Source organism: Pongo abelii, chromosome 10 (assembly GCF_028885655.2).
Source record: "Pongo abelii isolate AG06213 chromosome 10, NHGRI_mPonAbe1-v2.0_pri, whole genome shotgun sequence".
Taxonomy (NCBI): Eukaryota; Metazoa; Chordata; class Mammalia; order Primates; family Hominidae; genus Pongo; species Pongo abelii.
The window spans coordinates 64,950,707-64,978,342 of record NC_071995.2 but is presented as its reverse complement, the minus strand read 5'-3'; the positions used below and the strand labels follow the sequence as shown (position 1 = coordinate 64,978,342).

Genomic DNA, 27,636 nt, shown 5'->3' with positions numbered 1-27,636 from the left:
AGAAGGCAAGGTCTAAAGGACCTCTGCTGTCAGAAAAGTAAAAGCCTGGATTCCCATCTCTCATTGTACTTTATCTCAAGAATTATTACCATCTATCAGTATCATTGGTTCTTTCAACAAGTACTGGCTGAGTATTCATTACCAGTCAGGCACTGTTCTAGGTGTTTGGGGTATCACAGTGAGCAAACCAACAATAACTCTTGTCTTCATAGAACTTACATTCTGGTAGCAGGAGACAATGAATTATGTTTCACCCTCCCAACCTGCTCCGTTGATATCCTGTCTCTAGGTTCTTATTCCTCACCCTTTCCTAGAAAGCTCCAGGAGTTCAGCTCTATTCCCATGTATTTCACCTTCTTCTGACCCCTGATTAGGCTTTATTTTAAGAAAGAAGGCACACATACTCTTGCTGAATCCTGTATTTGCCCAACGGACCCTAAACAGGTAAAGTTCTTATGTACTGTCTCTTTAGATTTATATGATGTCTCTGAGCTTCTTAGAATTTCTATTAGGAATTCCAAGTGTCTCCAAATGGTTTTTAGATAAGAATTTTGCCACACAAGTGTAACACTTGCTTGGATTGTGATGTGCATTCAGAAGGAGCATAGGAATCAAGATTTGTGATTGAATTAAGTAATGTATTAGATTTAGGTCCATTAGGGGCAGGGCATTCTAGGCTGGAGAACAGCATATCTCAAGGGCAAAAATCAGGATGAGAAAAAGTAAGCAGCACATTTTAAAAAAGATGACCCTGAATTTTAGACACAAAACTACTAAGTACTTTTAATCAGAATGAAATCAATAACTGTTACTGCCTGTTGACCAGAGGCACATGAATTACAGTGATGGAGTTGTTTTTCACTGTCCTTAGTGAAGGATCTACAAATGACATGCCATCTTGATAAAACAAACCAAGATTTTGACGTACAGTGCTGTTTTAGGGCAGGATGAGATGTCTCAGAGGTAGTAGGTGTTACTGAAAACATCTTTTGTCTTTGAAAACCTGAGTGGCAGTGCTCATTTTTCCACTTTAACATGATGAGAGAAAAATTTAATCTTTAATGATCAGTCCTTATTTCTCTAACTGTTCCCAATAGAAGGGTGATTTAGCTTCACATTTGAAGCTAAATCCAGGAAGTTGAAATTGGATCAGATACAATCAAGGTGTAAATCAAAATGTCTTAGAGCTCTATGATAGAAGGAAATTTAAACAGTAAAAATTTTGTTTTAAAAATAATTCCTGAGGTGTTTAATTATAGTAGGACATTGCTGATATCACTTATTTAATTTATTTATTTATTGTGTAGGTTCATTATGTTTAGATTTTGAACAGCTTTAATTGCCTTCTTGTGAAATATTTTCCAATGGTGGCTGCCACAATATATCTCATACTACAAGCTCGTCTTACAATATAAATTGACATTCTTTCCATCGATTGGTTGGGCCTATGCCTTTCCTCTTTGAACTTGGGCTGCCTTTGTGACTGCCTTGACCAGTAGTTGGAAGCGATACTATATGACTTCTAAAGCTAAGTCATAAAAATGCCATGTACTTCTTCTACCTTATTCTTTAGGCATGCTGCTTGGAAACCAGCCAGCATGCTGTGAGAAAATGTGTATGTATATGGGCTGATGTCCCAAACCAAGGTCCTACCTAGCAGCAAGCATCAACTCAAAGAGTGAGTAAGCTTTCAGATGATTCTAAGGCATAGAACTACCTCCTCCCCACTGTCTTTTAGCCGCCCCAGCTGACAATATGTGGATTAGAGAGGAGCCCTGCCTGGATTGCAGATTCATGAGTAAAATAAAATGATTGCTGTAGTTTAAAACCAAGTTTGGGATGGTTTATTTCACAGCAGTAGGTAACCAGAATGCATGGCTAGCATATCCAGACATAAATAAGCCTTATTAATAACATCTCTATAAGAGGGGCTACTTACTTTGACTGAGCACACTAGGGAAGAATATCTTGACTCTAATAGCCAAAGTTCATGGGATCTAGTCAACAGATAATATGATCTGGATGGGTTTTTAGTGTGGTCGAGAGTGAGACTATCTACACAGCTCTCTCACCTTCTAGTTCCTGGGCAAGTTACTTAGTTTTTTCATCTATAAAATGGGGATAATCGCAATATAATTACCTCATAGAGTTGTTATGAGGATTAAATGAGTTAGTACCCGTAAAGCTCTTAGAAGAATACCTGGCACACAGTAAACACTCAATAAATGTAAGATACTTCAGCATCATTATGCCTCTGATGTTTTATGAAGACAATCTAAAGATTTGTTGAGAGCAATCAACCCACAACTGATTATGATTACCTTGTAGCTTTCTACATGTTCTTACATATGATAAATTGGACAGGCTGTACAGCATGGCTTTTGAGACTAGTTCCAGATTTATCTTCGTCAGATGCTCTGATGAGAGTCTTTAATCAGTGGGGTCAGGGAAGTAATTCTGGTCCAGACTGGATTTTTTCTGTGCTTTTGCAGTTGCTGGGAGGTCTAGGTTTTGCTGTTTCCTCATTATAACTATGTCTTCCTCTTTGCTTATGCTCTTGAAATACAGTCTTTAAGTATAGACTAGAGGCTTAATTTGTCTGTGGATTTCTAAGTGTGGCTTTGCTTCTCCCGGGTTTGTTCTGCAAATTGCTGGCTGTGGTCACAAAATGCTGTATCTCTAACCTGAACATCCCCATCTTTGTTTTCTTTGCTATGATCGACATCTTCTGTGTGCTGCAAAGATAGGAGTCGGGTTTTAAACCTCCCTTGGTGGGAAGAGGTGCTTCCTGCCTGAAGTCAGATTTGAAAATAGATATGCCATTGTGCAAAAACAGACACCAGGATAATTCCTGGGCAATGCTGTTAAGTATACCCTCAGTCTCAGCAGCCAAGGGCAATACTACTTAATTACTTCATGCACAGTACCCTGTAGGTTACACAGATGATACTGGCTGATGAAGTGTATGCATAAAATTTAACTTATTGGGCTTTTATTTCAGGTGTTTTCTGAATTATTTCGAAAACATAGATACAACTCTATCAAATATATATAAAACACAGGGAAAATATTTAAAACTTTGTTGATTTTATTATTAAGGTACAGTATATAAAAAAGCTTTATCAAGATGCAGTTATTAAAATAATTACCTAAAGTACTTTATTTTAGTGAAGAAAACTTGCTAGTAAATTGGGATTTAAAAAAAAATATTGCTAAGAGTTAAAATTACTTAAACATGTCCATTCATTGTCAGTAAGATTACAACTGGTCTTGTCATTAAATGTTAATAATATTTTGATTTCTTAATAATAACAATACCTTATATTTATATGGCATTTTATAAGAACAGAGCACTTCAACACAGCTGAGTAGGAAAATTATAGTTTTTGTTATTAGTCTATTAATTTATAGAGAAAACTGCTCCAGCCAAAGCTGGAAAAGGAGTAAATTAGAATTCCACTTGGCTATAAATAACAGGACTCAAAGAATGTTTCTTTTTCTTTTGTAACAAAATGTCAAGAGAAAGGCAGTCCAGTGTTGGGGTAGCACTGCCATAATGCCATAAGGGACCCAAGTGCATATAGGTTTTGTGCTCATGGATATAAGATGATGGCTGTAACTTCAGGCATGACATCTACATTTCGGGAAGGAAAAAGGGGGAGGGAAAGGTGCCAGAAGCTAATGAAAGCTGATTTTGTTCCTTTTTATCAAGAAAACTGTAGCTTTTCTAGTAGCCCTATTCATTAAACTTCTGCTTACATCTTATAACTCATATGGCCCCTACTAACTTCAAAGGGATTGTGTTAGGAATTGTTGCATAACCTATTATTCTTCCTTAGCAGCTGAAAACCACCAATATTTATTATTTAAAAGTTCCTGCAGGTCAGAAATCCAGTAACAGCTTAGCTGGGTGCCTGTGTCTCAAGGTCTCTCACAAGACTACAATCAAGGCATCAGTTGGGGCTGTAGTTTCATTTGAAGACTTGACTGGGGGCGAACCCACTTCTAAGCTCACTCATGTTGTTGTTGGAAGAATTCAATTTCTAAAGATTGTTGGACTGAGAGCTGCAGTTTCTCACTTGCTGTTGGGTAAAGTTCCCCGTTTCTTACCATGAGGGCCTCTTCCACAAGGCAGATCATAACATGGTAGATGATTTCCCTCCCAATGAGCAACAGAATGAGAGAGAACAGATTAAATGAAACCCAGTTTATTTCAGCCTAAGCTTGGAGGCAACGTTACAACACTTTTGCCCTGTTCTATTTGTTATAGGTGTCACTAGGTCCAGCCCACGCTGAACCGGAGGGGAATATATAAGGACATGAATATCAGGAGGTGGGGAACGTTAAGAGCCATCCTAGAAGTTGCCTACCACAGGAGTCTAGGAAGGTGAATGATTTTAATTTTTATGTTCCCATCACACACAAAATTAAGAAGGAGACATTGGATATTGGGTATGCTGTTAGCCATTGCTATCTCAGAGAGTGAATACAGAGTACAGAGTTTGGAGACAGAAATAACTGGATATCAGTGCTAGATCTGCTAACTATTAAATGAGTTAATTAACATCTTTGACCTTCTGTTTTCTCAACAAAGTCACAGAGTTACTATCCAAATTAAATGAGATAAGACAGTATAACAGTGTTCTTTGTAAGTTCTCAATGAAAGGTGGCTCTCCCGTTACTATGTAGTGGAGCTGCAACTAGAATTCAGTTTCCTCAAAGGTAACAGCAGTGATTTTTCTCAGTGTAACACAATGTAGCCCAGACATATGAATTCTAAAATTGAGAGTGTAGAAACCTAACATGTAGGCATTTTGCTTTCTCATTTAGAAACTACTTTCTTTTCCAGTAGGCTGTCTCACCATGTAGGCAAATGTGAAGGACTCATGTACAGCAAAGCTGAGTCTTCCTGCAACTGTGCTGTTAGAATACCTACACCAATTGAACAGTGTGACTTCCTTTATTTTTGAAAAATTGTAGTTTTTGTTTATCCTTTTAAGTAGAGGCTTTATCTTTATAAACTGTCTTTGGGTTAGATAAAGGTGTATCAGAACCTTGCTCTAAAGCTACATTTTTTCTTTTCTGCTTTTCAACCTAAAGTCTAAGTTACAGTTTTGGTAATACATAGGAACTTATTCTTTAGAATTCCTTTATGTCACTTTGATTACACTGAATAATCTATCTCTATAATTCAGCATATTATTACAACAGGATCAGTTGCTTAATATTATAGTCATTTATATTTGTCCAGTTATTCTTTCAAAAATATATTTTGAGCACTTGCTTTATGCAAGGAACCAAGGAAGTTGCTATGAGGGAGATAGACGTAAAAATGTAGTTTTGAAATTAAGGAATTTACAATGAGAAAAGAGAAGTAACACGTGAACACAAATAATTATAAGAAGGTAGTTCTTTAAAAAGTTATAATAAGTATTAAGTATTAAGGAGAATTCGAGAGAGGAATGGATCACTTCCAGCTTGTAGATCATAAGGAAGATTGCTCTATTGCATGGCCAACTCCTGATTAGAGATTATGCACATTAAGCTCTTGAAAGAGACTTGCTGACATTGTCACCTTCTCCGCTTAAGTGCTTGGTTGACATAAATAGGAGCTTTGATTACTATAATTCAATTGGAATAGAAGGCCTTTTAAATCAAAATACTTAACCTCTCTGCCCTAGGAAAAGTAGGAAACAGCACATTTGCAGAAGGGATTCAGCTCTGTTATACATGGGTCCTTTAGTTGTCTAGTGGTAATTTGGCCAATGCTCAAAACATGGAAATGGAGAACAAGTCACAAGAGCAGAGGAAGATGAAAGATGCTGAGTAGACACAGTAACATGGATAAACTGAATAATCAAAACTACATCCAGTGTGGATTTGTAATAGAGGCACTATTGCATGCTGGTGAAAAAGCTGGCTCTGGAGTCAGCCTGCCTGGGGTCATCAAACTGTGGTTCTGATGCTTGGCCAAGTTAGTTTCTTCTTCTCTCAGTTTTCTCATTTATATAATAAGGATAATATTTTATTTCACAGAGTTGTTGTAAGAATTAAATGAGGTAATACATATTAATATATTTTTTTTTGAGACGGAGTCTCACTCTGTCGCCAGGCTGAAGTGCAGTGGTGTGATCTTGGCTCACTGCAACCTCTGCCTCCTGGGTTCAAGCGATTCTCCTGCCTCAGCCTCCCAAGTAGCTGGGACTACAGATGTGCACCACCATGCCCAGCTAATTTTTGTATTTTTAGTAGAGACGGGGTTTCACCATGTTGGCCAGGATGGTCTCAATCTCTTGACCTCGTGACTCGCCTGCCTCAGCCTCCCAAAGTGCTGGGATTACAGGTGTGAACCACCACGCCTAGCCACATATGAATTCTTAAAAGAGCATCTGGTGAATGGTGAGCTCTGAATATATGTAAGCAATCATTGCTGTTTGAAGTGTAGTAAATTTCCAGAATGCTAGTCACTCACATTCAAATAGAAGTACAAAATACTTTTTCAGAGGCAAAGAGATGAACTGTTTGTAGCATTTCATGTCCCCATAGATAACTGAGAATTAAACAGACTTAGCGCGTGGTACCAGATTGTGAGTCTTCTGTTCTGGCTGTCTGAAGTCTTATGAAAGGAGTGCTGCAGAAGCCTCACTGGCATTCTCCTAACATAATCATTGTAGTGTGTATTTGCTTCCTAGGGCTATACAAACTGGGTGGCCTAAAACAACAGACATTTATTATCCTTCAGTTCTGGAGGTTAGAAGTTCAAAATCAAGGTGACAGCAGGGCCAGGTTCCCTCTGATACTCTTAGTAGAGTCCTCCCTTGCCTCTTTCTAGCTTCTAAGGTTGGCCATCCACCCCTGGTGGTCCTTGGCTTGCAGCTGAATCACTGCAGTTTCTGCCTCTCATCACATGGCATTCTCCCTGTGTGTCTGTTTTCATATGTCATTTTCCTTTTTTAAGGACACCTGTCATGTTAGATTAGGGCTTACTAATGACTTCGTCTTACTTGATTACATCTGCAAAGACTCTATTTCCAAATAAAGTCACCTTCACATCATAGATACAGGTACGCATCTTTCTGGGGGATACAACTTAACCCATAACATAGTGTCTCTCAAAACTGAGGTTTGTTCAATGTGGGTTCATGGCCATAATATGAATAACAACAACAACAACAAAACCCTGAGGCTTGGAGCCCTCAGAGGGGTTGAGAGGTGTTTTGACAGGTTCATGAAGACAGCAGCTGTAGTGCTCTAACTTTTTAATGGTGGCTCATATGGGCTATTACCGTATAAACTAGGGAAGCCAACTCATTTTCACTCCTGCATTCACTCATTGAGTTTTTTTTTTTTCACCTTGCCAAAATGTGTGAATTCATATAAGAGCAAAAGTAATTTCAGAATTATCTAGTGGTAATGGTACTTGCAGGATGACAGGGGCTTTTTTTTTTTTAAAGGAGAAGTTTTGTGGCTTGGGGATATTATATAAATCCTCAAGTGGGGTCATGGGGATCAAAATGTTTGGGATTTATTGCTATACAGGAAGAAAAGTGTATTTTCTGTTTAATTCTTTGGAAAGGTCACACATGGGATCCCAGCGGGTTTAGTAAATCATATATCCTAGGGGAGGAACCCAGATGGTGTGGAGCTACTGACCTAGCACAGAGACTGGGGCATGCTGCTGGAGGCGTAAAGCTTGGCTGGCCTCTGTGGGCTTGGGCTGTGGCTGTGTCACGGTCTACCACTTTGCCATTTGTCTCTGTGGATCCTGAAAGCTGAAGATAAAAATTTTAAAGGCTTAGCTGCCTGTAATTTAAGAAAGAACTTGGTTAGAAGTCAGATCAAGTGAAAGAAAATGAAATGTCATTGCACAAGAGGAAAATGACCAATTTGGTGGAAATGGGGCATTTTTTAAAATAGTTTTTTTGTTTGTTTGTTTTCCATTAGTTATTTTTATCTACTTTTTGTCTTAGCTTTTGATGCCAATACTTCTTTTTTTGGCTGAAATCTAGTAACTTTTAATGTTTGGGACGAAAAGAAGACAGCTAATCTGAGACCAATGAAAGAAAGGAATGCAGAAGCCTGATGCCTGGGCACCATCATCTATGCATTAGCATTTCCTCCTTGGGAAAAATATTGGCAGTTTGAAGGAGACTTGAGATGTTAACATAGGTACTTAAGACAGAGGCTGAGCAGGGGGAGAGCGTGGTCATTTCAAATTATATGGTCAAAAATAGGTAAATCAAAGTTACATGCTTTCGATTTGATGTATGTGCTTTTCATTTTGGTTTATGATTCAAACCACTTACAGTTGATCTCTGTAGAAGTGCTTTTAAGTCAAACTTTCAAAAATATTAGGGAATAGTGCTTTTTAGTTATTTTTTAGTATAATAAAAAACCATTCCTTGCTTCTATGTGTGACTCTGCACTTTACATATCAAAAAGTAATCTTAAAAATTCCCAGAGTTGAGTCTATTTATTGACTCTTGTTGAGATAGTTTCTGGGTTTGGATTTAAAGTCTAAAATGTGAAACTTTATGAAAAGTAGAGCCCAGGGCCAGGTGTGGTGGTTCAGATCTGTAATCCAAGCACTTTGGAAGGCCAAGGTGGGAGCTTTGCTTGAGCTCAAGAGTTTGAGATCACTCTTGGCAACATAGTGAGACTCCATCTCTACAAAAAATAAAAATTAAAAAATGTAGCCAGTTATGGTAGTGTGCACGTGTAGTCTTAGCCACTCAGGGGGCTGGGGTGGGAGGATCACTTGAGCCTAGGAGTTCAAGGCTGTAGAGAGCTATGATTGTGCCACTGTACTCCAAACTGGGTGGAAGAGCAAGATCCAAAAAAAAAAAAAAAAAAGTGCTCAGCTTTAGAACTGACTATAGTAATAAAAAGAAGACATTCTTTAGTGACATAAAACTTGGGTGTTATATCTTACATTGGCTATTGTTCTTACATGCAACAACATAACAATGAGAAAAACAAGCCAGATACAAAAAAGTATGTATTGTTTGATTCCCATTTATATAAACTTGAGAATGGGCAAAACTAATCTATGGTGTTAAAAGTCAGAATTGTGTACCTCAGGGAGAGGTAAACACTGAGAAGGGGCACCATAGGGTCTGCCAGCTTCTGGTAGTATGCCAGTTCCTAATCTAGGGACTGATAACTTGAGTGTGTTCATCAAACTCTTCACCTAATCATTTGTACACTTTTCTGTGACCTTTATGTTACATTTTAAAAGAAGTTAAAGAGTTATGTTATAGAACTTAATGTGCATTCTTTAGAACAATTTTATCCTAAAGAAATGTAAATTTATAGTCAGTTCTAGAGCTTATGATGTGTCTTTTTGAAAGTTTGACCTAATCTTAATCATGGCAGATTTGGGAATGCTAATGTTTATATATATACTTTCATAATTACACCAAAATTGATGAATCTTTCTCTGGGAGCTATCCATTGATGTTCCTTGTAATTAGCAACCTGCTTCTGTTTCCGAAATTGTATTTTCAATCATATAAGTGTGTTCAAAGGCCTCAGCGGGGACCAGAATTAGCTACAATTTATATTCAGTTCAGAACATAGAATTTGTTTCTCAAATTTCTCATTAGCTTGGCAGTTTATAAACTTGGATGTGTGTATGTAAGTTTTAGGAATCTGAGGACTGGACAAAAAAGAGAGACAAAGAGAATATTAAGGCAGTAAAGAAGAGTTTGGAAGAGTAGAGATAAGTAGAAATAATGACATTAGAAGGCAGAAGTCTTCAGATAGTCATTCAGAAGCAAGATGATGAAATACTCTTTTGGCCAGACACATTATACTTATTCAACCTTTGTATTTAGCTTAAATTGTTGGTTGAATGGACTCAGCTGTTCACACTGTAGAAGTAGTGGTAGTGGTAGTACCATAAGGAGTGTAGATTTTGCTTTAAATATCACTCATTTAAAATACTTTTGTTCTTTGCTAGGTGATGTGATATGATATACATGTCACATTTCTTGTCATGCATGAACCTACCCTTTAGTTGGAGAAACAAGGCATTTGGAGGTGAAATGTTTAAATGAAAATATATGTACAAGATAAACACACACAGTAACAGTAACAATATTTGATACATTTTGCATTTGTTTGTATGCCAGCCAAATAATAAAGACCAGCTTTCTAACAGAAAAATGACAAAGGACTGGATTGGACAGTCTGTGAGGAGAGATATATAAATCACCAATACATACATGAAAATATGTTCAGTATCACCGGTAATCAAAGGATCACAAATTAAAATTTCACCTATCAAATTGGCCAAATTGAGAAAAACTGATAATAGCCAATGTTGATTAAGTTTTAAGGAAATTAGGAGTGGCAATGGGCATAATCTTTCCAATGGGAAATTAAGCAATGCATATCAAAATTTAAAATGTGCATACTCTGTGACCAAAGGCAGATACAGGGTTTGTGGAGCCCAAGCCTGTGCAACTGGGAAAGGGAGAGAGTTCTTTTAAAAAAGGATCCCAAAGTTATAAATACAAAATTAGGTATGATATTAAATATTTAGTTCGAATGAGAAAAACATCACAACAAATTTTTATGAAATTGGTAAATACTATAAACATCACAAAATCCATCTCTATGAGGCAAACTTGAATCAGTCTGGCTCCAGGGCATGGCTCTTAACAGCTGTGCTCTGACTGCCTCAGAATGTATCATTCATCTATGTCCATTGACTACTAAAGACCAAAACACATTTGCAACTTCTTGCCACCTCTGCTGCTAGCGCCCTGGTCCAAACCTCCATCGTGTCTCTCTTGGATCATGGGAATACTCTCCTAACTGGTCTCTGTATTTTGCCCTTGAACAGAATGCATGTATTATGTTTTTAACATTTTTTAGTAATTGACTTTATGACACTCCCCTATTTTATTTATTATATTATTTTGGTTACTCTTTGATTGCCTTTTCATGTGACAATGGTTTTGTACTATTTTCTACAAAGAGACAGGAAAGATAAGTCCTCTAGCGTGGTAGGTGGAAATCTGTTTTTTATTGTTAATAGTTGCATAAAATCTGAAAATTCTCACGCACACAAATTTGCTATTTGTAGCACTGCCACAGGTTTGTTGCATTTGTAATTGCATATACTGCATTATTGAATATGTTTCTGACAGGAGAGAGCTTTCGTTTAGTCTAGCCACTGATGAAAACTGAATCCTTTGTTTACAATTTTGGATACCTGATGATTGGAAGAATTTTCTACAGACTAGCTTGTGGCTCTATACATTTTACATCCTGTTTCTCCTTCACTACTCATATATTTCTGGTGCCAGGCTTGGCAAGAGGTGTTTTCGTTGTGGTGTGACCTCTGACCTTGCAGGGTGAGATGGAATGAGGGGCAGTAGGAATATTCCTGCCTTTTTTTCTAGTCTGGAACAGCTATCAATACCTATCCCTGGAGGTGACCCCAAATCCATATAAAAAAGCCACTAAACCAAAATAAAGTAAAATTCCAAAGTCAGTTTGACCCGCCAGATTCCAAAAATGTCCATGGCTCCTTCAGTGCAGTCAATTTAAGGGGATGTTTGATGAGAGGAAAATTGCAATGGATGGCAACAGCAGTCATAACAGATCCAGTTAAAATATTTTATTTTTACAAATTTTACAAAAGCAGAGCCATTGAACACATTTTGAGGATCCCTTTTATGTCTTGGAAGAAGCTTTAGGAAATGAGGGACCCTGAAAATTACACTTAATTAGGCACTTAATATATGTGCCTCTGTCTATGACCTGGATACTTCTAAGAATTTATCATAAGGAAAATGTGCAGTAAAAATCAATAATAGCAAACATTTGTTGAACGCTTACTGTACACCAGACATCTTGCTAAGAACTTCGTTTTGAATTTTTATGAGCATTTTATTTTTATATTATATTTAAAAATTCCAGAGAACAATATCTGTGTTTAAATGAGAATTTTAGTTTAGACAATGTCAAAATTATGATCATTTTTACTTCATCTTTTCACTTCAACTTTTATATGGATTTATGCAATTTATACAACAACTACATAGTGAATGCTAGGCAGTGTTCTAGATGTTGAAATTCCTGCCTTCATGAAGCTTACATTCTAGTTGGACAAGACACTTAATAAATAAGTTAACAAATAAGATAAATAAGTCTGTTATCATGTTGGATGGTTATAAGTACTAAGGAGAAACAAGATAGCAAGCAAGGAGGTAAGAAATATGTATGTGTATGGAGCGGGGGTTGAGATTTTAGATGGATCATTTCACAGAGAAGGTAATACTTAAGTAAAGACCAGGCCAGGTGCAGTGGCTCATGCCTGTAATCCCAGCGCTTTGGGAGGCTGAGGCGGGAGGATCACCTGAGGTCGGGAGTTCAAGACCAGCCTGGCCAACATGGAGAAACCCCATCTCTACTAAAAATACAAAAATCAGTTGGGCGTGATGGCAGGCACCTGTACCCAGCTACTCAGGAGGCTAAGGCAGGCAGAATGGCTTGAACCGGGGAGGCAGAGGTTGCAGTGAGCTGAGATCATGCCATTACACCACTCCAGTCTGGGCAACAAAGTGAGACTCTGACTCAAAAAAAAAAAAAGGAAAAGAAAAGAAAAGCCTTCTAACTGTGCATTCTAGGAAAACTCTAGAGTTCAATATTCAATATGCTGAAGGGTCTTCTTATATAATTTTAATGCCTGGATTACATTAGGATGATAGTAAAGAGAAGCTACAACCATCACATAGCTGATGCACTTTTACCTGATATGTACTCTTGGTAAAGGCAATATGGTACCTACAAAATTACTTTAGGGTCATGTTATATGTGGTCTTTTACTGGATGGCATTGGAATGAATTACCATTTGAGGTAACAGAATTATCTTTCCTAGAGCTCTTTAAAAATAGGATAAACACTGGCAGAGTTGTGATGCTTTGATTTAGGCCGATAGAGGTCAGATTTTTTGATATACATAGGTATTTTGATTTAGTAAGATGAATTTATTCAGAATTCAAAGATCTTTTCAAAATACACTCCTATATGGAGGCGGTAGGATCTGAACCAGGGGAATTACAAATGGTTTTAACAGGCTGAAAGAGGGGTTTTGAAGTACATTTTCCTTCCAAAAAAAAAAAAAAAGAATGAGAAAGGAAAAAAGGGAAAAAATAACCATTGTCCTGTCAAAGGAGAAAAAAGTTAAAGAAAAAAACCTACCCCAGTCCCCTGAATAACCTACATAATGTGGGGGTTTTTTTGTATTAAGGAATGTTTTTAATATTTAAAAAATACTTTTCAACCATGGTTCTACTGAAAAAATAACAGTTTTACATGACATATAGATTTATAAAAATTACATGTTACTGTGTTTATAGAAAAAAATGGTGGCTGTATTTTAAAAAGACATTGAAGCAACTCTTGTGTGAAAATACACAGGTGGTGTTGAAATAGAAACAAGCCTAGGCACTAGGGTTCCTAAGGTCTGCTTTCATCTCAGCCTCTCATTTGTTATGTTACATTTCAGGGCTATCATTAATACGGCCATTGTATCCCATTTTTCTTTCATCTTCTCTTCTCACCCCAGACCCTGTTTGGGGGCCAGGAATTCCTTTGAGAATCTGAAGGCAGCCCTGAAAGCTCTCCTCTAAATAATGTGCAAATACACAACAGATTTGCATGTACGTTTAGGGGTTTCATGGTTTCTGGAAAGCATCTTTGGACCTTAGCTGAGTGTGCATGAATTAGAATGCATTAGTAAGAACATGGGGCTGCAAAATAGACCATATGAACAATGGTTAGAGCATTTCATTGTGATGAGCTAGAAAAACAAAAGCTTAAGGACAGGTCATTAATGTTAACTGTCACACATATCTGAAGAGCTGTTATGTGGAAGGAAGAAGTTTATTTGGGGTTGTTTTAGAGCTAGGTGGTCCACCACTGTAGCTGCTGGTCACATGTGACTATTTAAATGAAAATTAAATAAAATAAAAAATTCAGCTTTCCACTCATAGTAGCCACATTTCAAGTGCTCAGTGGTCACATGGCTGTGGAATTGGGCTGTTTTATCTTTGTAAGAAGTTCTGTTGGGCAAAACTGCTCTAAAGTTTTGAACTTTCAACAGAGTGAATTATGGCAAGGCAGATTTCAGCTCATTTCTAACAAAAGTGTTCTATTAATTTTAACTGTTCAGTGCCAGTGCTGTTGAACCAGCTGCCTCAAAGAATAATAAGCTTTCTGTCATTTGAAGTACTCAGACAGAGACTAGATTCCTACTTTTTGGAGTGATGTAGAAGAGTTTCCTACCCAGAACCTTAGGGTGTTTTAAGTGGGAAGAAGACTCAGCAATTCAATGTTTCTTTTACTGCAGATGAAGACACAGACTCAGAGTCAGACAGTTTTGCCCAAAGAGCCACAACTGGTTAGTGGCAAATGCTAGGTGTCCTCAGGAATCCTAGCTTAGTACTTTTCCCATTCCACCCATTGACTAATGTTTTAACAACAAGGTCCTCACGGTTCTTGTTGAGCAACACATTTCCACTTCTGGCATTCACCAGATTTTCCACTTATTCTCTCCCACTCTTCTGCAGTGAAAACTATACTGCAGCCAAGCTGAACTGGCTATATTGAAACACGTTATTCTCATTCCTCCCTCTGAGTCTTTGCTGTTGCTGTGCCCTTTATCAAAGTGACATTTCTCTACAAACTTAATTCGACTTATTTTCTAACTTCTCCTCAGGTCCCAGAATATTCAAACCCATACCATCTCTTCTCTTTGCTAAACTACCTTGTTAAAATGTACTCAAACATTTATACTCTCTATGATTATTATATTTTATCTTATCACTTTGATGAGCTTCTTAAAGACTGTGATTACTATTTTCATGCATATATCCTTTTTCTGTCTCCCTCACTAGCATGTAAGTTCCTCAAGGGTAGGGACTATAGCTGTCTTTTTCACCATACCTTACTATCCAGTTGCTATCCAGCAAGTGTCTTAGCACCATAATAGGTACTCAACAATTATTTATTGAATGAGTGAATCAATTGTTGTCTTCCCAAACATGCTATTATGCTAAGTTTGCCATGAATTCTCAATAAATACTTTTCTAAGCAAACATTTCTGTTTCTATAAAATAAGTATTAAAAATAGGAATATGAAAAAAACAAAGTGAGGCACTCCAGCACGTAAAGTGCTTGGGAGTCCTCACTCCCTTCCAAACCTGAGCAAACTAAAACTTGATAAGTTTTCCTGGAACTATCAGCAATCTCAGGGCAAATCGCTTGCCACCCGAAAATCTGAAGAAATAGGTAAATTCAGACAGTCACAGCTAAGATTTGCTTACCTACAGCAGAAGCAACTGGAACCATAGACTAGAAGGGCCATTTAAATAGTAATTTTGATGAATTGCTGGAGGGTAAGTGTTGACTAGCTTGAGAGTGGAACTCCTAGGCACAGTAGTCTTAGAGAAGGTCTCACACGTACATGGATTTTACTTCCCAGAACCCCATCAGGTTTTCACAGCAAAGAGCCAAGATAGACCCTGTCCTGGCTCTGGCAAGGGGAAGGGGAAAGTAATGACTTTGAAGTGCGCTCAGAATGTTCTCTATGATAAAGACTTACTCTCCAAGGAAAAGGGCTTTACCAGAGTCTTATCCCATCTGGGGAGAAGATAGTTCTCTGACTCAAGGCACCTCTAGATTCCTCTGTCAACTAAGGAAAGAGGAAAAAGGTTAAGAAACATTTGTAAAGGTCACAGTACAGCAACATAGGCCCACCAAAAGATTGAGATGTAATCCTAAGAAAATGGAGTGCTTCCCTTCCCCACTCTTTACCACCACAGCAACAGGGCTCCTTATAATAACAGTGGATTACAGCTGAAAGAGCTGCAAGATGCGGACAGACACTGTCTGGCCAAGGAGAGGGGGTCTCAGAAAAGTCCAAAGACAACAGGAGAGATGAAAAAAAAAAAAAAAGACACTAAAGGACTTTGAAACCTCTGACAACCACATCTATAGCAAACATATACAACCCAATCTTAGACAGATAAGCCTCAAGCTGAAGTCCTTTTTGCCTCATTTCCTGTTATCTGATACATCATGTCTAGCTTTCAACAGAAAATTACACAGATGAGGCTGGGCGCATGGCTCATGCCTATAATTCTAGCACTTTGGGAAGCCAAGGTGGACAGATGACTTGAGCCTAGAAGTTCAAGAGCAGCCTGGGCAACATGGTAAAACCCCATCTATACAAAAAATACGAAGATTAGCCTGGCATGGTGGTGCATGGCTGTAGTCCCAGCTACTTAGGAGGCTGAGGTGGGAGCATCACTTGAGCCCAGGAGGTCAAGACTGCAGTGAGCTGTGATCACATCATTGCATTCCAGCTTGGCAACAGAGTAAGTAAGACCCTGTCTCAACAAAGCATGCTAACAGGCAAGGAAAAACAGTCTGTAGATACAAAGCAAGCATCAGAACCAGACTCGGATGTGACGCAGATTTTGGAATTATCACACAGGGAATTTCAGTAGCTATGATTCATGTGTTAAGGGCTCTAATAGAAAAAGTAGATAACATGCAAGAACAGAGGGGTGATGTAAGCGGAGCGATGACAGAGCTAAGAAAAGATCAAAAGGAAAAGCTAGAAATTAGAAACACAGTAACAGAAATGAAGAATGCCTCTGAAGTGTCACTCAGAAGACTTAACACAATTTTTAAAAGTCTCAGTGATCTTGAAGATAGGTCAATAGAAACTTCCCAAACTGAAATGCAAAAATAAAGATGGGAAAAAAAAGAGCCAGGCATGGTGGCTCACGCCTGTGATCCCAGCACTTTGGGAGGCCGAGGCAGGAGGATTGCTTGAGCCCAAGAGTTCCAGACCAGCCTGGGCAACATAGTGAGACCCTGTTTCTACAAAAAATAAAAAAATTAGCCAGGCATGGTGGCATATGCCTGTGGTCCCAGCTACTTGAGATGGTAAAAGGCTAAGGTGGGAGGATTGGGAGGATCACTTGAACCTGGGAGGTGGAGGCTGCAGTTAGCTATTAATGTGCCACTGCACTCTGGCTGCTTGATAGAGTGAGACTGTGTCTCAAAAACCAACCAAACAAAAAACAGAAGATGCAAGAACTCAGAACTTTGGCACAATTTCAAAAGGTGAAACATACATGTACAGGTAATTGAAAGATCAGAAGGAGAAATAACAGAGAATGGAACAAGAGAAATATTTGAAGTAATAATGACTGATAATTTTCCAAAATTAATGACAGACATCTAACCTAAATTCAGATCCAGGAAGCTCAGAGAACACAAAGTGGAATAAATTCCACAAAGTCTATACTTACATATATGATATTCAACTTCGGAATGTGAAAAGGCAATCTTGAAAGAAGCCCTGGGGTTGTGGGGATCACCATACCTATAGAGAAACAAGAATAAGAATTACAGTGGACTTCTCATCATAAACTATGCAAGCGAAGAAAAATACTTAAAGAGTTGAAAGAAAAATAAACCCTCACCAACTTTGACTTCTAAATCCATAAAAATTATCCTTCACATGTGAAGGAGAAATAAAGACTTTCTCACATAAACAAAACTGAGGGGATTTATTACTAGCGCAGCATACCTATTCTTTATAAAATGTTAAAAGAAGTTCTTCAGAGAAAAGAATAATGATAGTTCAGCAACTTAGATCAACATTAAGGAAAGAACATCAGAGAAGGAATAAATTAAGGTAAAGTAAAATCTTTTGCTTTTCTCATTAATTGAGCTAAAATAAAACTTTGTTTAAACTAATAATTGTAACAGTGTATTAGATAATTATAGCATATGGTTAAGTGAAATGAATGACAACAATGTCATAAGAGGTTGGAGGGAGGAATTGGAAATACTCTCTTATAAGTTATCTGAACTACACATGAAATGGTATAGTATTAGTTGAAACTGAACTTAGATTAGTTTAAAATGCATATTGCAAACTCTAGAACCACCACTAAAAAAGTTAAAAGAAATATAATTGAGATGCTCGGAGGGTAGATACCATGTTATATAAAATGCTCAATTAAAACAGGAGAAAGAAGAACAAGAGGGGAGAATTAAAGCAAGAGAAGGCAAAATGAGAAAAAATATATAATACATAGGAAACCTAGAGTCTTAGGCAAATCCTTATTGTCTACAAGAAGCCCACTTTAAATATAAAGCATCAGGTTAAGAGTAAAGGGATGGAGAATTATACAGTATATTAACACCAATCTAAAGAAAGCTGGAGTCACTATCTTAATTTTAGACAAAGCAGACTTCAATACAAGGGAAATTATCAGGAATAAATAGGGACATTAAGACTGATGAAAGTATCAGTTCTCCAGGAAGACATAATCATAAAACCATATGCACCAAACAACAGAGAATCAGAATACATGAGGCAAAAACTGATGAACTTGCAAAGAGGCACAATTTCAAAATAACAAATTGACTATTGTAGCTGGGGACTTCAACACCCCTCTTTCACTAGTTGATAGATCAAGCTAGCAGAAAATCAGTAAGGGCATAGTTGACTTGAATAGCATTATCAGTCAGCTTGATCTAATTGACATGTATAAAACACTCCATCCAACAATAGCAGAATCCACATTTTCAAGCTTGCATGGAAATTTACCAAGATAGATCACATCCTGGGCCATAAAACATACCTTAACAAATTTTAAAGAATAGAAATTATACAAAGTATGTACTCAGACTGCAGTGAAATTAAACTATAAGTCAATAACAGAAAGATATTTGGAAAATGCCAAAATATTTACAGATTAAACAGCACCCTTCACAATAACACATGAATTGAAGAGGTCACAAGATAAATTTAAGAGTATTTTGAATAGCCTGTAGTCTCAACTACTTGGGAGGCTGAGGCAGGAGGATTTCTTGAGCCCAGGAGTTTGAGTCTAGCCTGAACAACATAGTGAGACCCAGTTACTTAAAAATATTTTTGAATAAAATAAAATTTAAAATATAACTTATAAAAATTGTGATTTTAACTCCTGTCTCGCCATATACTAGCAGTAGCAGTGCAACTGTGAATAACTTACTTAAATGGCTGTGCTTATTTTCGTAAAATAATTTTAGTATTTAAAACTTCACCTAAAATAAGTTCTAATATTCTATTGCATGGTATGGTGACTAGAGTTAACAATAACATGTTGCATATATTTTGAAGTAGCTAGAAAAGAGGATTTTGAAAGTTCTCATCACAAAGAAATGACACATATTTGAGGTGATAGATATGCTAATTACCCTGGTTTTGTTGTTACACAATGTATACATGTATCAAAACATCACATTGTACCACATAAATGTGTACAGTTATTATTTGTCAATTAAAAGCAAAATAAAACAAAAACAAACACAAAAAATTGTGGGATGCAAGGAAAGCAATGCTTAGAGAACAGCTGATACCACTAAATGCTTACATTAGAAAAGAAGAAACAATGAAACAACAAAAATATCTTTCAATAGGTAAATGAATAAACAAATTGTGGTATATCTATACAAAAAATAAATAAATGGAGGAGAAGAAGCAGTCTCTTCTACAGAATTCCAAATAATTGATGCAGATACTTCACCCTCAAGAAAGTGGTAATTTTCCACTCCTTAAGTGTAGGTTATACATGGTGACTTTGTTTCAGAGTATAGTGTGGAAAGGGCAAGGAAGTGACTTTATGGTAGTTACTCACAGCCAGATGATCAAGACATCAGCAGTGATAAGTACTATTGCTATTATGTATGATGTGATAAAGATAACACTTCACCTCTGTGGTCTTCCTTCCCAAAATACATAACTCCAGTCTCATAATGAGAAAAACATCAGACAAATTTTAATTGATGGCATTTTACAAAGATAAATACTCCTCAAATCTGTTAAGGTTATTAAAACCAAGGGAAATCTCAGAAATTGTTAGAGCCAAGAGGACCCTAAGGAAACATGACAGCTAATGAAATATGTTTTCTTGGATGGGGTCCTGGAACAGAAAATAATATTAGGTAAAATGAAGACAATTGAATAAAGTATGGACTTTAGTTAATAATGATGTATCAATATCGGTCCTTTAGTTGTAGCAAATGTGCACTTAGAACGTGCAGTAATAGGGGAAACTCTCTGGGGTGATGTAAGCGGAGTGATGAAACAAATAGGTGAAACTGTAATCTTTGTAATTTTTGTAATTTTTCTATAAATCTAAAACTGCTGAAATACATTTTATTTTAGAAAAATCAATGTAAGTATACCTACTCATGTGTTCATTTGTAGAATTATTAGCTGAACCATTTTTTCCAGTTTCAATAATTTCTGCTGAATAAAACTTTTGGTATTTATGCTACTCAGTTTATTTCTGGAATACAGAAATTCTTTGATTTCTCCTTATAAATATATGCAAGAACAAAAGTGTCCTTTAGTTGTTAGAATCTTATATAGTCCATATATTCTTCAGCACCCATGTTATTCATTGTCTTTTTACATCCTGCTATTTAAGGACAAAATACATAGAGTCACAAATGGAAAGTAAAGAAGAACCATCTCTTTCATCTCCTCCTCATTTTGTCGTCACAGTATGAAGTGTCAGTATGGAGAAGGCATTGCTTTGAAAGCAGACTGTCTGGCAGAAACTGCAAAACTGCATTTTGCAATAGTGTCATCCAAACTCTGGGGAATTCTGTTATTCAGAAGCCTCTGTGGTTCATTCATGCATTAAGAGGATGAGCCTTGCTGCTTTCTCATCGACAGAAGAGAATGTTGCCATGACAGCTGTTAGGAGATGAGGAGATGTGTAAAGGGCATCCATAATGAAAAGAGAAAATAGCCTGGCTTCTTAGGTCTCACTGATGATGCATGGAGTGGCATGTGTGGATTCTCAAAATGAACCTTGAAAATCCGTTAGTCCCATTTTAGTAATAATATCACACACACACACACACACACACATACAGTTTCTTTTCCAGTAGCCTAAGAAGCATGTAGTATTAAACCTACCTAAGCATGTAGTATTAAAGCCTAAGAAGCAAGAAGTATTAAACCTCAACTAAAACCCACTCATAGATACCTCCTTTTCCATCTTTGGAGTGTAGACTGAAGATCTACCATATTGAAGTTTTAAAACATTTGTTTTGTTAGTGATTATTATGAGGGAAAATATTTTCCAAAAAGGCAGAATCTTTTTAGAAAATGTCCTAAAACCAGAAAAGATGTTAGAGAGTAATCAGAGAGCTTAAGTAGATTTCATCTCTTTATTCCCAGAGAGAAAAATATATTTTCTTTATCTAAAGATGTTGAAGTAATATTTACTGATTGAAGGATATGATATCTTGCATTTTCTTCAAAATAATATGGGAATGGGGAATTTTTTAGGGCCATAGGCCAAAAAAGATTGGTAAGGAGTCGATTATAGAATATTATTATGGACTGAATTGTGCCCCCTGCCCCTGCTCCCAAAATTCATCTGTTAAACTAACCCCCAGTACCTCAGAATGTGACTGTATTTGAAGACAGGGTCTTTGAAGAGGTGCTTAAGTTAAAAATGAAGCCTTTAGGGTATTCTCTAATTTGGTCTGTTATCCTCATGAGAAGAGGAAATTTGGACACACAAAGAGACACCAGAAACATCCATGTAAAGAGGAAAGACCATATGAGGACATACTGAGAAGGCATTCATCTGCACACCAAGAAAAGAGGCCTCGGAAGAAACCACCCCTGCCTGCCAATCCCTTGATCTTAGGCTTATAGCGTCCAGAACTGTGAGAAAATAAATTTCTGTGGTTTAAGCCACCAGTCTGTGGTAATTTGTTATGGCAACCAGAGCAAACTCATACAAATACCTATCACATAATCGGAGTATGTGTTATCTACTCCCTGGGGAAGGTTTAGTTGTTTTGGGAGCCTCATGATGGAGAGCAAAATAAGAAATGGCGGAATCAGGGAAAACTGGCCGGGAGAGGGTAGGTGTTAGCCTGGTGAAAAGCCAGTGGAAAGAGAACTTTAAGTAGAAGAAGGAGAATGTACAGAGGCCTGGATATAGGGGCATGGCATGTTTGGGAAAGTAAAAGTAGCTCAATAGGGATGAATTCTAGGGTGTGAGTGAATGGGGGACTAGTGAGATTAGGCATTAGGGCAGTAAGCTTTTATTACCATTCATATGCGTACCCACACATCACATATCTATACACACACATGTGTTTATACTCATTTTGTTTACTGTCAGTATCTCTCCTCTAGAACATAAGTTCTTTGATGCCCTTTCTGTCTCTTTTGTTAACTGGTATATTTCTGGCTACTTAGAATAGTACCTGGCACACAGAAGGTATTCAACAAAAAAATTGCTAAATAAATAAATGAGTAAACTGCATGATTTATTCTTTAGAAAAATCACTTTGGCAACACTGTGGGAAACATTTGGAATGTGGCCTCAAGCAAGGCTGTTAGGAGATTGTTGCAATAGTCCTGCTGAAGTTGACAGTGGAGGTGTAGGTGAGAAGACTCAGCTAACGGGTGAGTTACTCAGGAGGTAGAACTAAGAGAACTTGTAATGTGATTGCCTATAGATCTTAAAGGAGAATGGTCACTCCCAGGTTCCTGGTGTAGGCACTGACAGAAAGATAGGGTTATTTTCTGAGGTAAGAAACATACAAAGAAAAGTAGACTTTGGGTGTGGGTTGGAGATACTGAGTTCAGTGTTGGTCATGTTTAGCTTCAGGTAGCAGAATGACATCCAAATCCAGATGTCTACTTGGTGGTGACTGAGAGGGGGCTGTCTAGGCTGTATCTTCAACTTAGAGGTGAACCTAAAGCTGTAGAAATGGATGCTGTTGTTCAAGTAGAAGGTGTAGACGCAGAAGATGAGAACAAGGAGTATTGAGAGAAGAAAATAGAAACAGGAAATCAAAATAAGCAGTGAGAAGTTTACTGCATTTCCAAAAAACTCTTGAATTCCTTGATGTTATGTTTGTCATTACATTATAGAACTTTAAAACAAATACGTAGTTCAGATTCTAGCTCTGAAGCTGTAGTCTTGGTAACTTAACCTCCTTATTCCTTCTTTTTCTTCATCTCTAAGATGGGTCCAATTATAATCCCTACCTTTATTATAGATTTGTTGTGAGGGCTAGATGAAATATATGTAAAGCCTTTAGTATTATAATGTGCATTCAATAATTGTTCACTCATTTTTAATTATTAAGTTTAAACTTTCATTATTTTTATTTTTTTGAGACAGCATCTCACTCTTGCTCAGGCTGGAGTGCAGTGGTGCAGTCATGGCTCACTGCAGCCTTGACTTCCTGGGCTCAGGTGATCCTCCCATCTCAGCCTCCCAGATAGCTGGGACTATAGGTGCATGCCACCACACCTGGCTAATTTTTTTGTTTGTTTGTTTGTAGAGGTGGGGTCCCACCTCTACAAACAAACAGTGTTGCTCACGCTGATCTCAAACTCTGGGCTCAAGCAGCTCACCCACCTTGGCCTCCCAAAGTTCTAGGATTACATGTGTGAGCCACTGTGCCTGGCCTAAACATTTATTATTAAGTTTGATTATAAACTTAGTAAGTTTCCAATTACGAACATTTGTGCTTGCAGCTTTTTAGATCAACCATGGATCTCTAGATGTGGATTGTTAAGTGTAACAGAGAACTTTTTAATGCTATGTTTGTGAATATGTATGTATATAATTATTAAAATACACATTAAACTTTAATTAATATTAAGTTATTAATATACTTACATATTACTGGTTACAAACGTAAGGCAACACTTAAAAACTTCAGAGTAAAGTTAAGTGTGCTATTGACTAAGTCTTACTTGTTTAATCAGGATCCTACTCTTTTTTGTTTTCAGACGGATCTTTATTTAGCACCTTGAATATTTAAAAGTCCTGGACCCCTGCACATTTACTGGCTCATTAAAATGTATGTTTGCAGTTTTTTATCTGTCGTCTTCTTTAATTGATGTCTTAATGCCATGGCTTCATAGGGGGTGCCCAGTTCTTACTGCTTCCTGCCTGTTTTTGTTGCAGAGAGACCACTTTCGCTTTTTAATATTATTTGGTTTAAGTTGCACTGTTTAGCAATAAGACAGGCACGTTGCAAAGGCCTCATGAGTCAGGGCCTGTAAAAGACTCCCCACTTACTATCTTCTCCTAATCAGAAAAGGCCTCTCCACTTGACCCATTTTTCCTGTCTCAATTCCTTTCCCCTTTGAAGTTCAATATGGAAGTTTCTTTGCATAAAATTGTTTACGATAATATATTAATCCTGTTAGTAGGTTTCCATCCATTTCAAAAACTTCCCTCTCCTGAAGATTTCCTCTTATTATTAAAGGAAATAGGCTGTTTTCTTTCTAAACTTTAAAACTGTTAGCTTGGGCTATGCTTGCATCACCACTACCACAGCCATGGTAAAAATAGAAAGATTTTAATATCCCAAAGAGAGGAAGAAATATAGAACTATAAATATATATATGCTATTTGGGTAAGGCTGACTTCAAGGGTAGGCTCTCAGGCAAAACTGGCCTATTTATGGATGACCTTTCTGATTCAAAACATCGTTCTCTACACTACTAGGCTACTTTTTAAAAAGTTTTTATGGCAACGCTGCATAGAAATCCACCCTTTTGAAATACATTAGAGTAAGCAAACAACGTTTTTTAGCAGTGTATTTGTTCGTTTGATCAATATTCGGCTGTTAATCAATGACTATTTTCTGGATGCCAGGCATGAATGGCGGTAGTGCTAGCATTCAGAAATGCACAGAGTAAACCTGCACTTGCCCTCATGGAGCTTAGAATTTAGTGAGGACACAGACGCTAAACAAATGCCTATGTAAGTATTCAATAAATATTTGATGAACAAATGAGCTTTAAAAAAATTGGGGCCAAGGGTATTCCCAAGAGAAAGAGAAAGGCAGCTGATTAAAACCAAAAAAATCCTTCTGAACTTCCCAAACCCATGGCCTTCTATAACTTGGTCTGTAACATCAACAGATACAGGTTAAACTGGTTTTTGTAGTTTTTCCTTAAACTTAACTACTTTTCATAACATTGTTTCTGGAGCAAGCTGCTTATAAAATTCCAAATAACAAACTCTAAATGGTCATTTGGAAACATATTTGTAGGTGGGGCTTGCTTTTTTCCATGTAAAGTCATTCATCCTTTTTTTTCCTACCCAAATTCCCTGCCTCCTACTTCCCTAGCACTGTTTGTTGCTCAGTTTTTTCTTTGAAAACTCTGTTTTCTTGGTATTCCTGACACCCGTCTCCCCTGGTGTTCCTGTTCTGTTTGCTCCTCCTCCGTCTCTGCTCTTCAGGAACATGAGCAACAAACAGTGCCAAGTGCTGGTATTGCAAAAGGGAATATTGTATATGCTGGTTCAGAGTTTAGTTTGTATGGAAAATATTTTTTCTAAATTCTTCTAAAATATTCATAAACCTGTTATTTTTCAACAGGCCACAAAATAGGTATATCTTATGGACACACAGATGGAATGTTGCACCACTTCTCATTAAACTCCAACCTTGATCACTTTTCTAGATTTCTCTATTTCTCAGGCCCCTTTCCTTACAGGGGAGGGAGCTGACTATTGATTAAGAGGGAGTCAGAGTAGCCAGGGAAGGAGGAGGGAGGAAGACTTCAGGTGAAGTTCCTAAAAGCTCGCATTTCATTTGCAGTCTCTACTAGGGTTTCTCAGCCTTGGCACTACTGACATTTTGGTCTGAGTAATCTTGGCTGTGGGGGCTGTTCTGAGTATTATAGGATGTTTAGCAGCTTCCCTGGCCTTTCTTCACTAGATGCCCCCAATCGTGTCAACTAAAAATGTCTGAAGACATTGTCAGATATCCCCTGAGGGGCAAAATAATTCCCCAAGTTGTAGCTGAGGACCCTTGCTTTATACTCCTTCCCTAAGCAATCCCATCCACAATCTTTGAATTAATTATGACCTGTATGTTAACATGCTCATGAACCCAGTTCAGACCTAATTTCTGAGCACCAGTGGTATGTCTTCTTGGATCTTTCAAAGAGATTGCAAAGCTAAAAAAAGTCCAAATGCTGATCTTACCACACTGCTGCTCTCGATGTTTCCTATCTCTTGATAAGGCACCTCCATCTACCTGTCTCCTTCACTCCATGTATCTAGTCAATTGCTAAGTGCTGTTGGTTTTGCGTTCCAACCCTACCCCAGATCCCTTCCCTTCTCTCGGTATGTACAGCTCGCACCACTTCAGGTCAAACCATCATCATCTAATGCCTGGACAATTGGTGAGCCCCACCCTAAACTTCAGGAACTTTTGCTTCCATACAATTCATTCCCCACATGACTCAGAGGGTCTTGTCAAACAGTAAATGTCAACAAGCCACTTGCATGTGCTTCCATCTGTTTTCAGGTTAAGGACCCAAATCCTTAACAAGACTAGATAATCTGTGTGAGGTGGCCGCTTACCTTCCTTCTGTTTCCTAAACATACCATATATTTCTTCCTACGTCCATGTCTCTGCACATGACTAGAATATTCCCAGTTACCTCCTCCCGATCACCATCCGAGCTATTTTCTACACTTAAGGATATATATATATTTTTTTCTCTCCTCATTTGAAATTTTATATTATAATGCTACTATAATGAAGATGGTGACATCAGTTTCATATTTTTGTGTATGCATGCTTATATTAAGCTAATTAAACATGACAGCATGAATATCTATGTACATACTTTTCTAAAAATGATCATGTATTTGTAAAAATATTAAACTAGCCTAAAATATTTAAAAAAATTAAAAATTAAACTTGCCTAAGAAGAAAGTGGAAAGAGATACATATATATTTGAAGCTGCTTTTTAAAATGATATTTTCTATTTATCAATTTTTGGTGCCTGTTTTCTGGGTTTTGTTGTTGTTTTTCTTTACAATGTATCAAGATATTTGAAAAAATACTCTGGCAAGAAATTGTACTGTATCATAAAGATTGAAATGGAGATAATTTGTGGCTACCGAGCCAGAAATGTGTATGAGTCATAAATTAAACCTGACAAACCTGTCATAAAATATAAGTTTTAATAGATGCATAATCTGTGCTTTCGTGACTGTGTCAGAATCAATAATACATCACCCGCTTTTTTTTTTAGATTGGCTCACATAATGCAAAACTGTGAAAGTAAACACATTTTTTAGTTCGTGAGCAAAATTGTAAAATGTAAATGTGGCTTAAGCAAAAAAACCAACAAAACTATAAATTAGTTTAAATTACAGAATATGGAATATGAAAGTTATTGTTTAAAAAGGAAATAATCCATTAAAAAATTAGGAGATAAATGACACATTGGAGAAAGATGGTTAACTATATAACAGGCAAAGAGTTAATTTCTTTGATATACAGGCACTCTTACATATAAATATTTTAAAAAGTATACCAATTAAAAAATGGGGAAAGAACACAGACTAAGATTTTTAAAAGAGGATTCAGATGGCAAAGACCTATTTAAGACGTTGTTCATCCATCTAGGAATAAATTATAACTCGAAAGAAAGTTTTATCTATTACGTAGGAAGTTATTTTAAAAAGTAACAATAACAATAGTTACCTGATGCTGGAGAGTGTTTGGGGTACTGGGCACTCAT

The 27,636-nt window shown here is 37.2% G+C and overlaps 1 protein-coding gene and 1 long non-coding RNA gene across 17 annotated transcripts in view; both read left to right on the top strand.

Moving 5' to 3' along the window:
- GRIP1 (glutamate receptor interacting protein 1) overlaps positions 1–27,636 on the top strand; it is an 852,850-nt gene that overhangs the window by 211,884 nt on the left and 613,330 nt on the right. The gene's annotated exons all lie outside the window — the stretch shown is intronic.
- The window catches only part of LOC129049148 (uncharacterized), a 55,046-nt gene continuing 28,547 nt past the window's right edge, over positions 1,138–27,636 (top strand). The window contains exons 1-3 of one of the 3 annotated variants that reach the window (XR_010135791.1): positions 1,138–4,089; positions 4,271–23,938; positions 24,742–24,849. This is a non-coding gene — a long non-coding RNA (uncharacterized LOC129049148). Of the gene's footprint in view, positions 23,939–24,741; positions 24,850–27,636 lie in introns of all 3 variants that reach the window. The other 2 variants (XR_008511978.1, XR_008511979.1) reach the window with 2 other exon arrangements.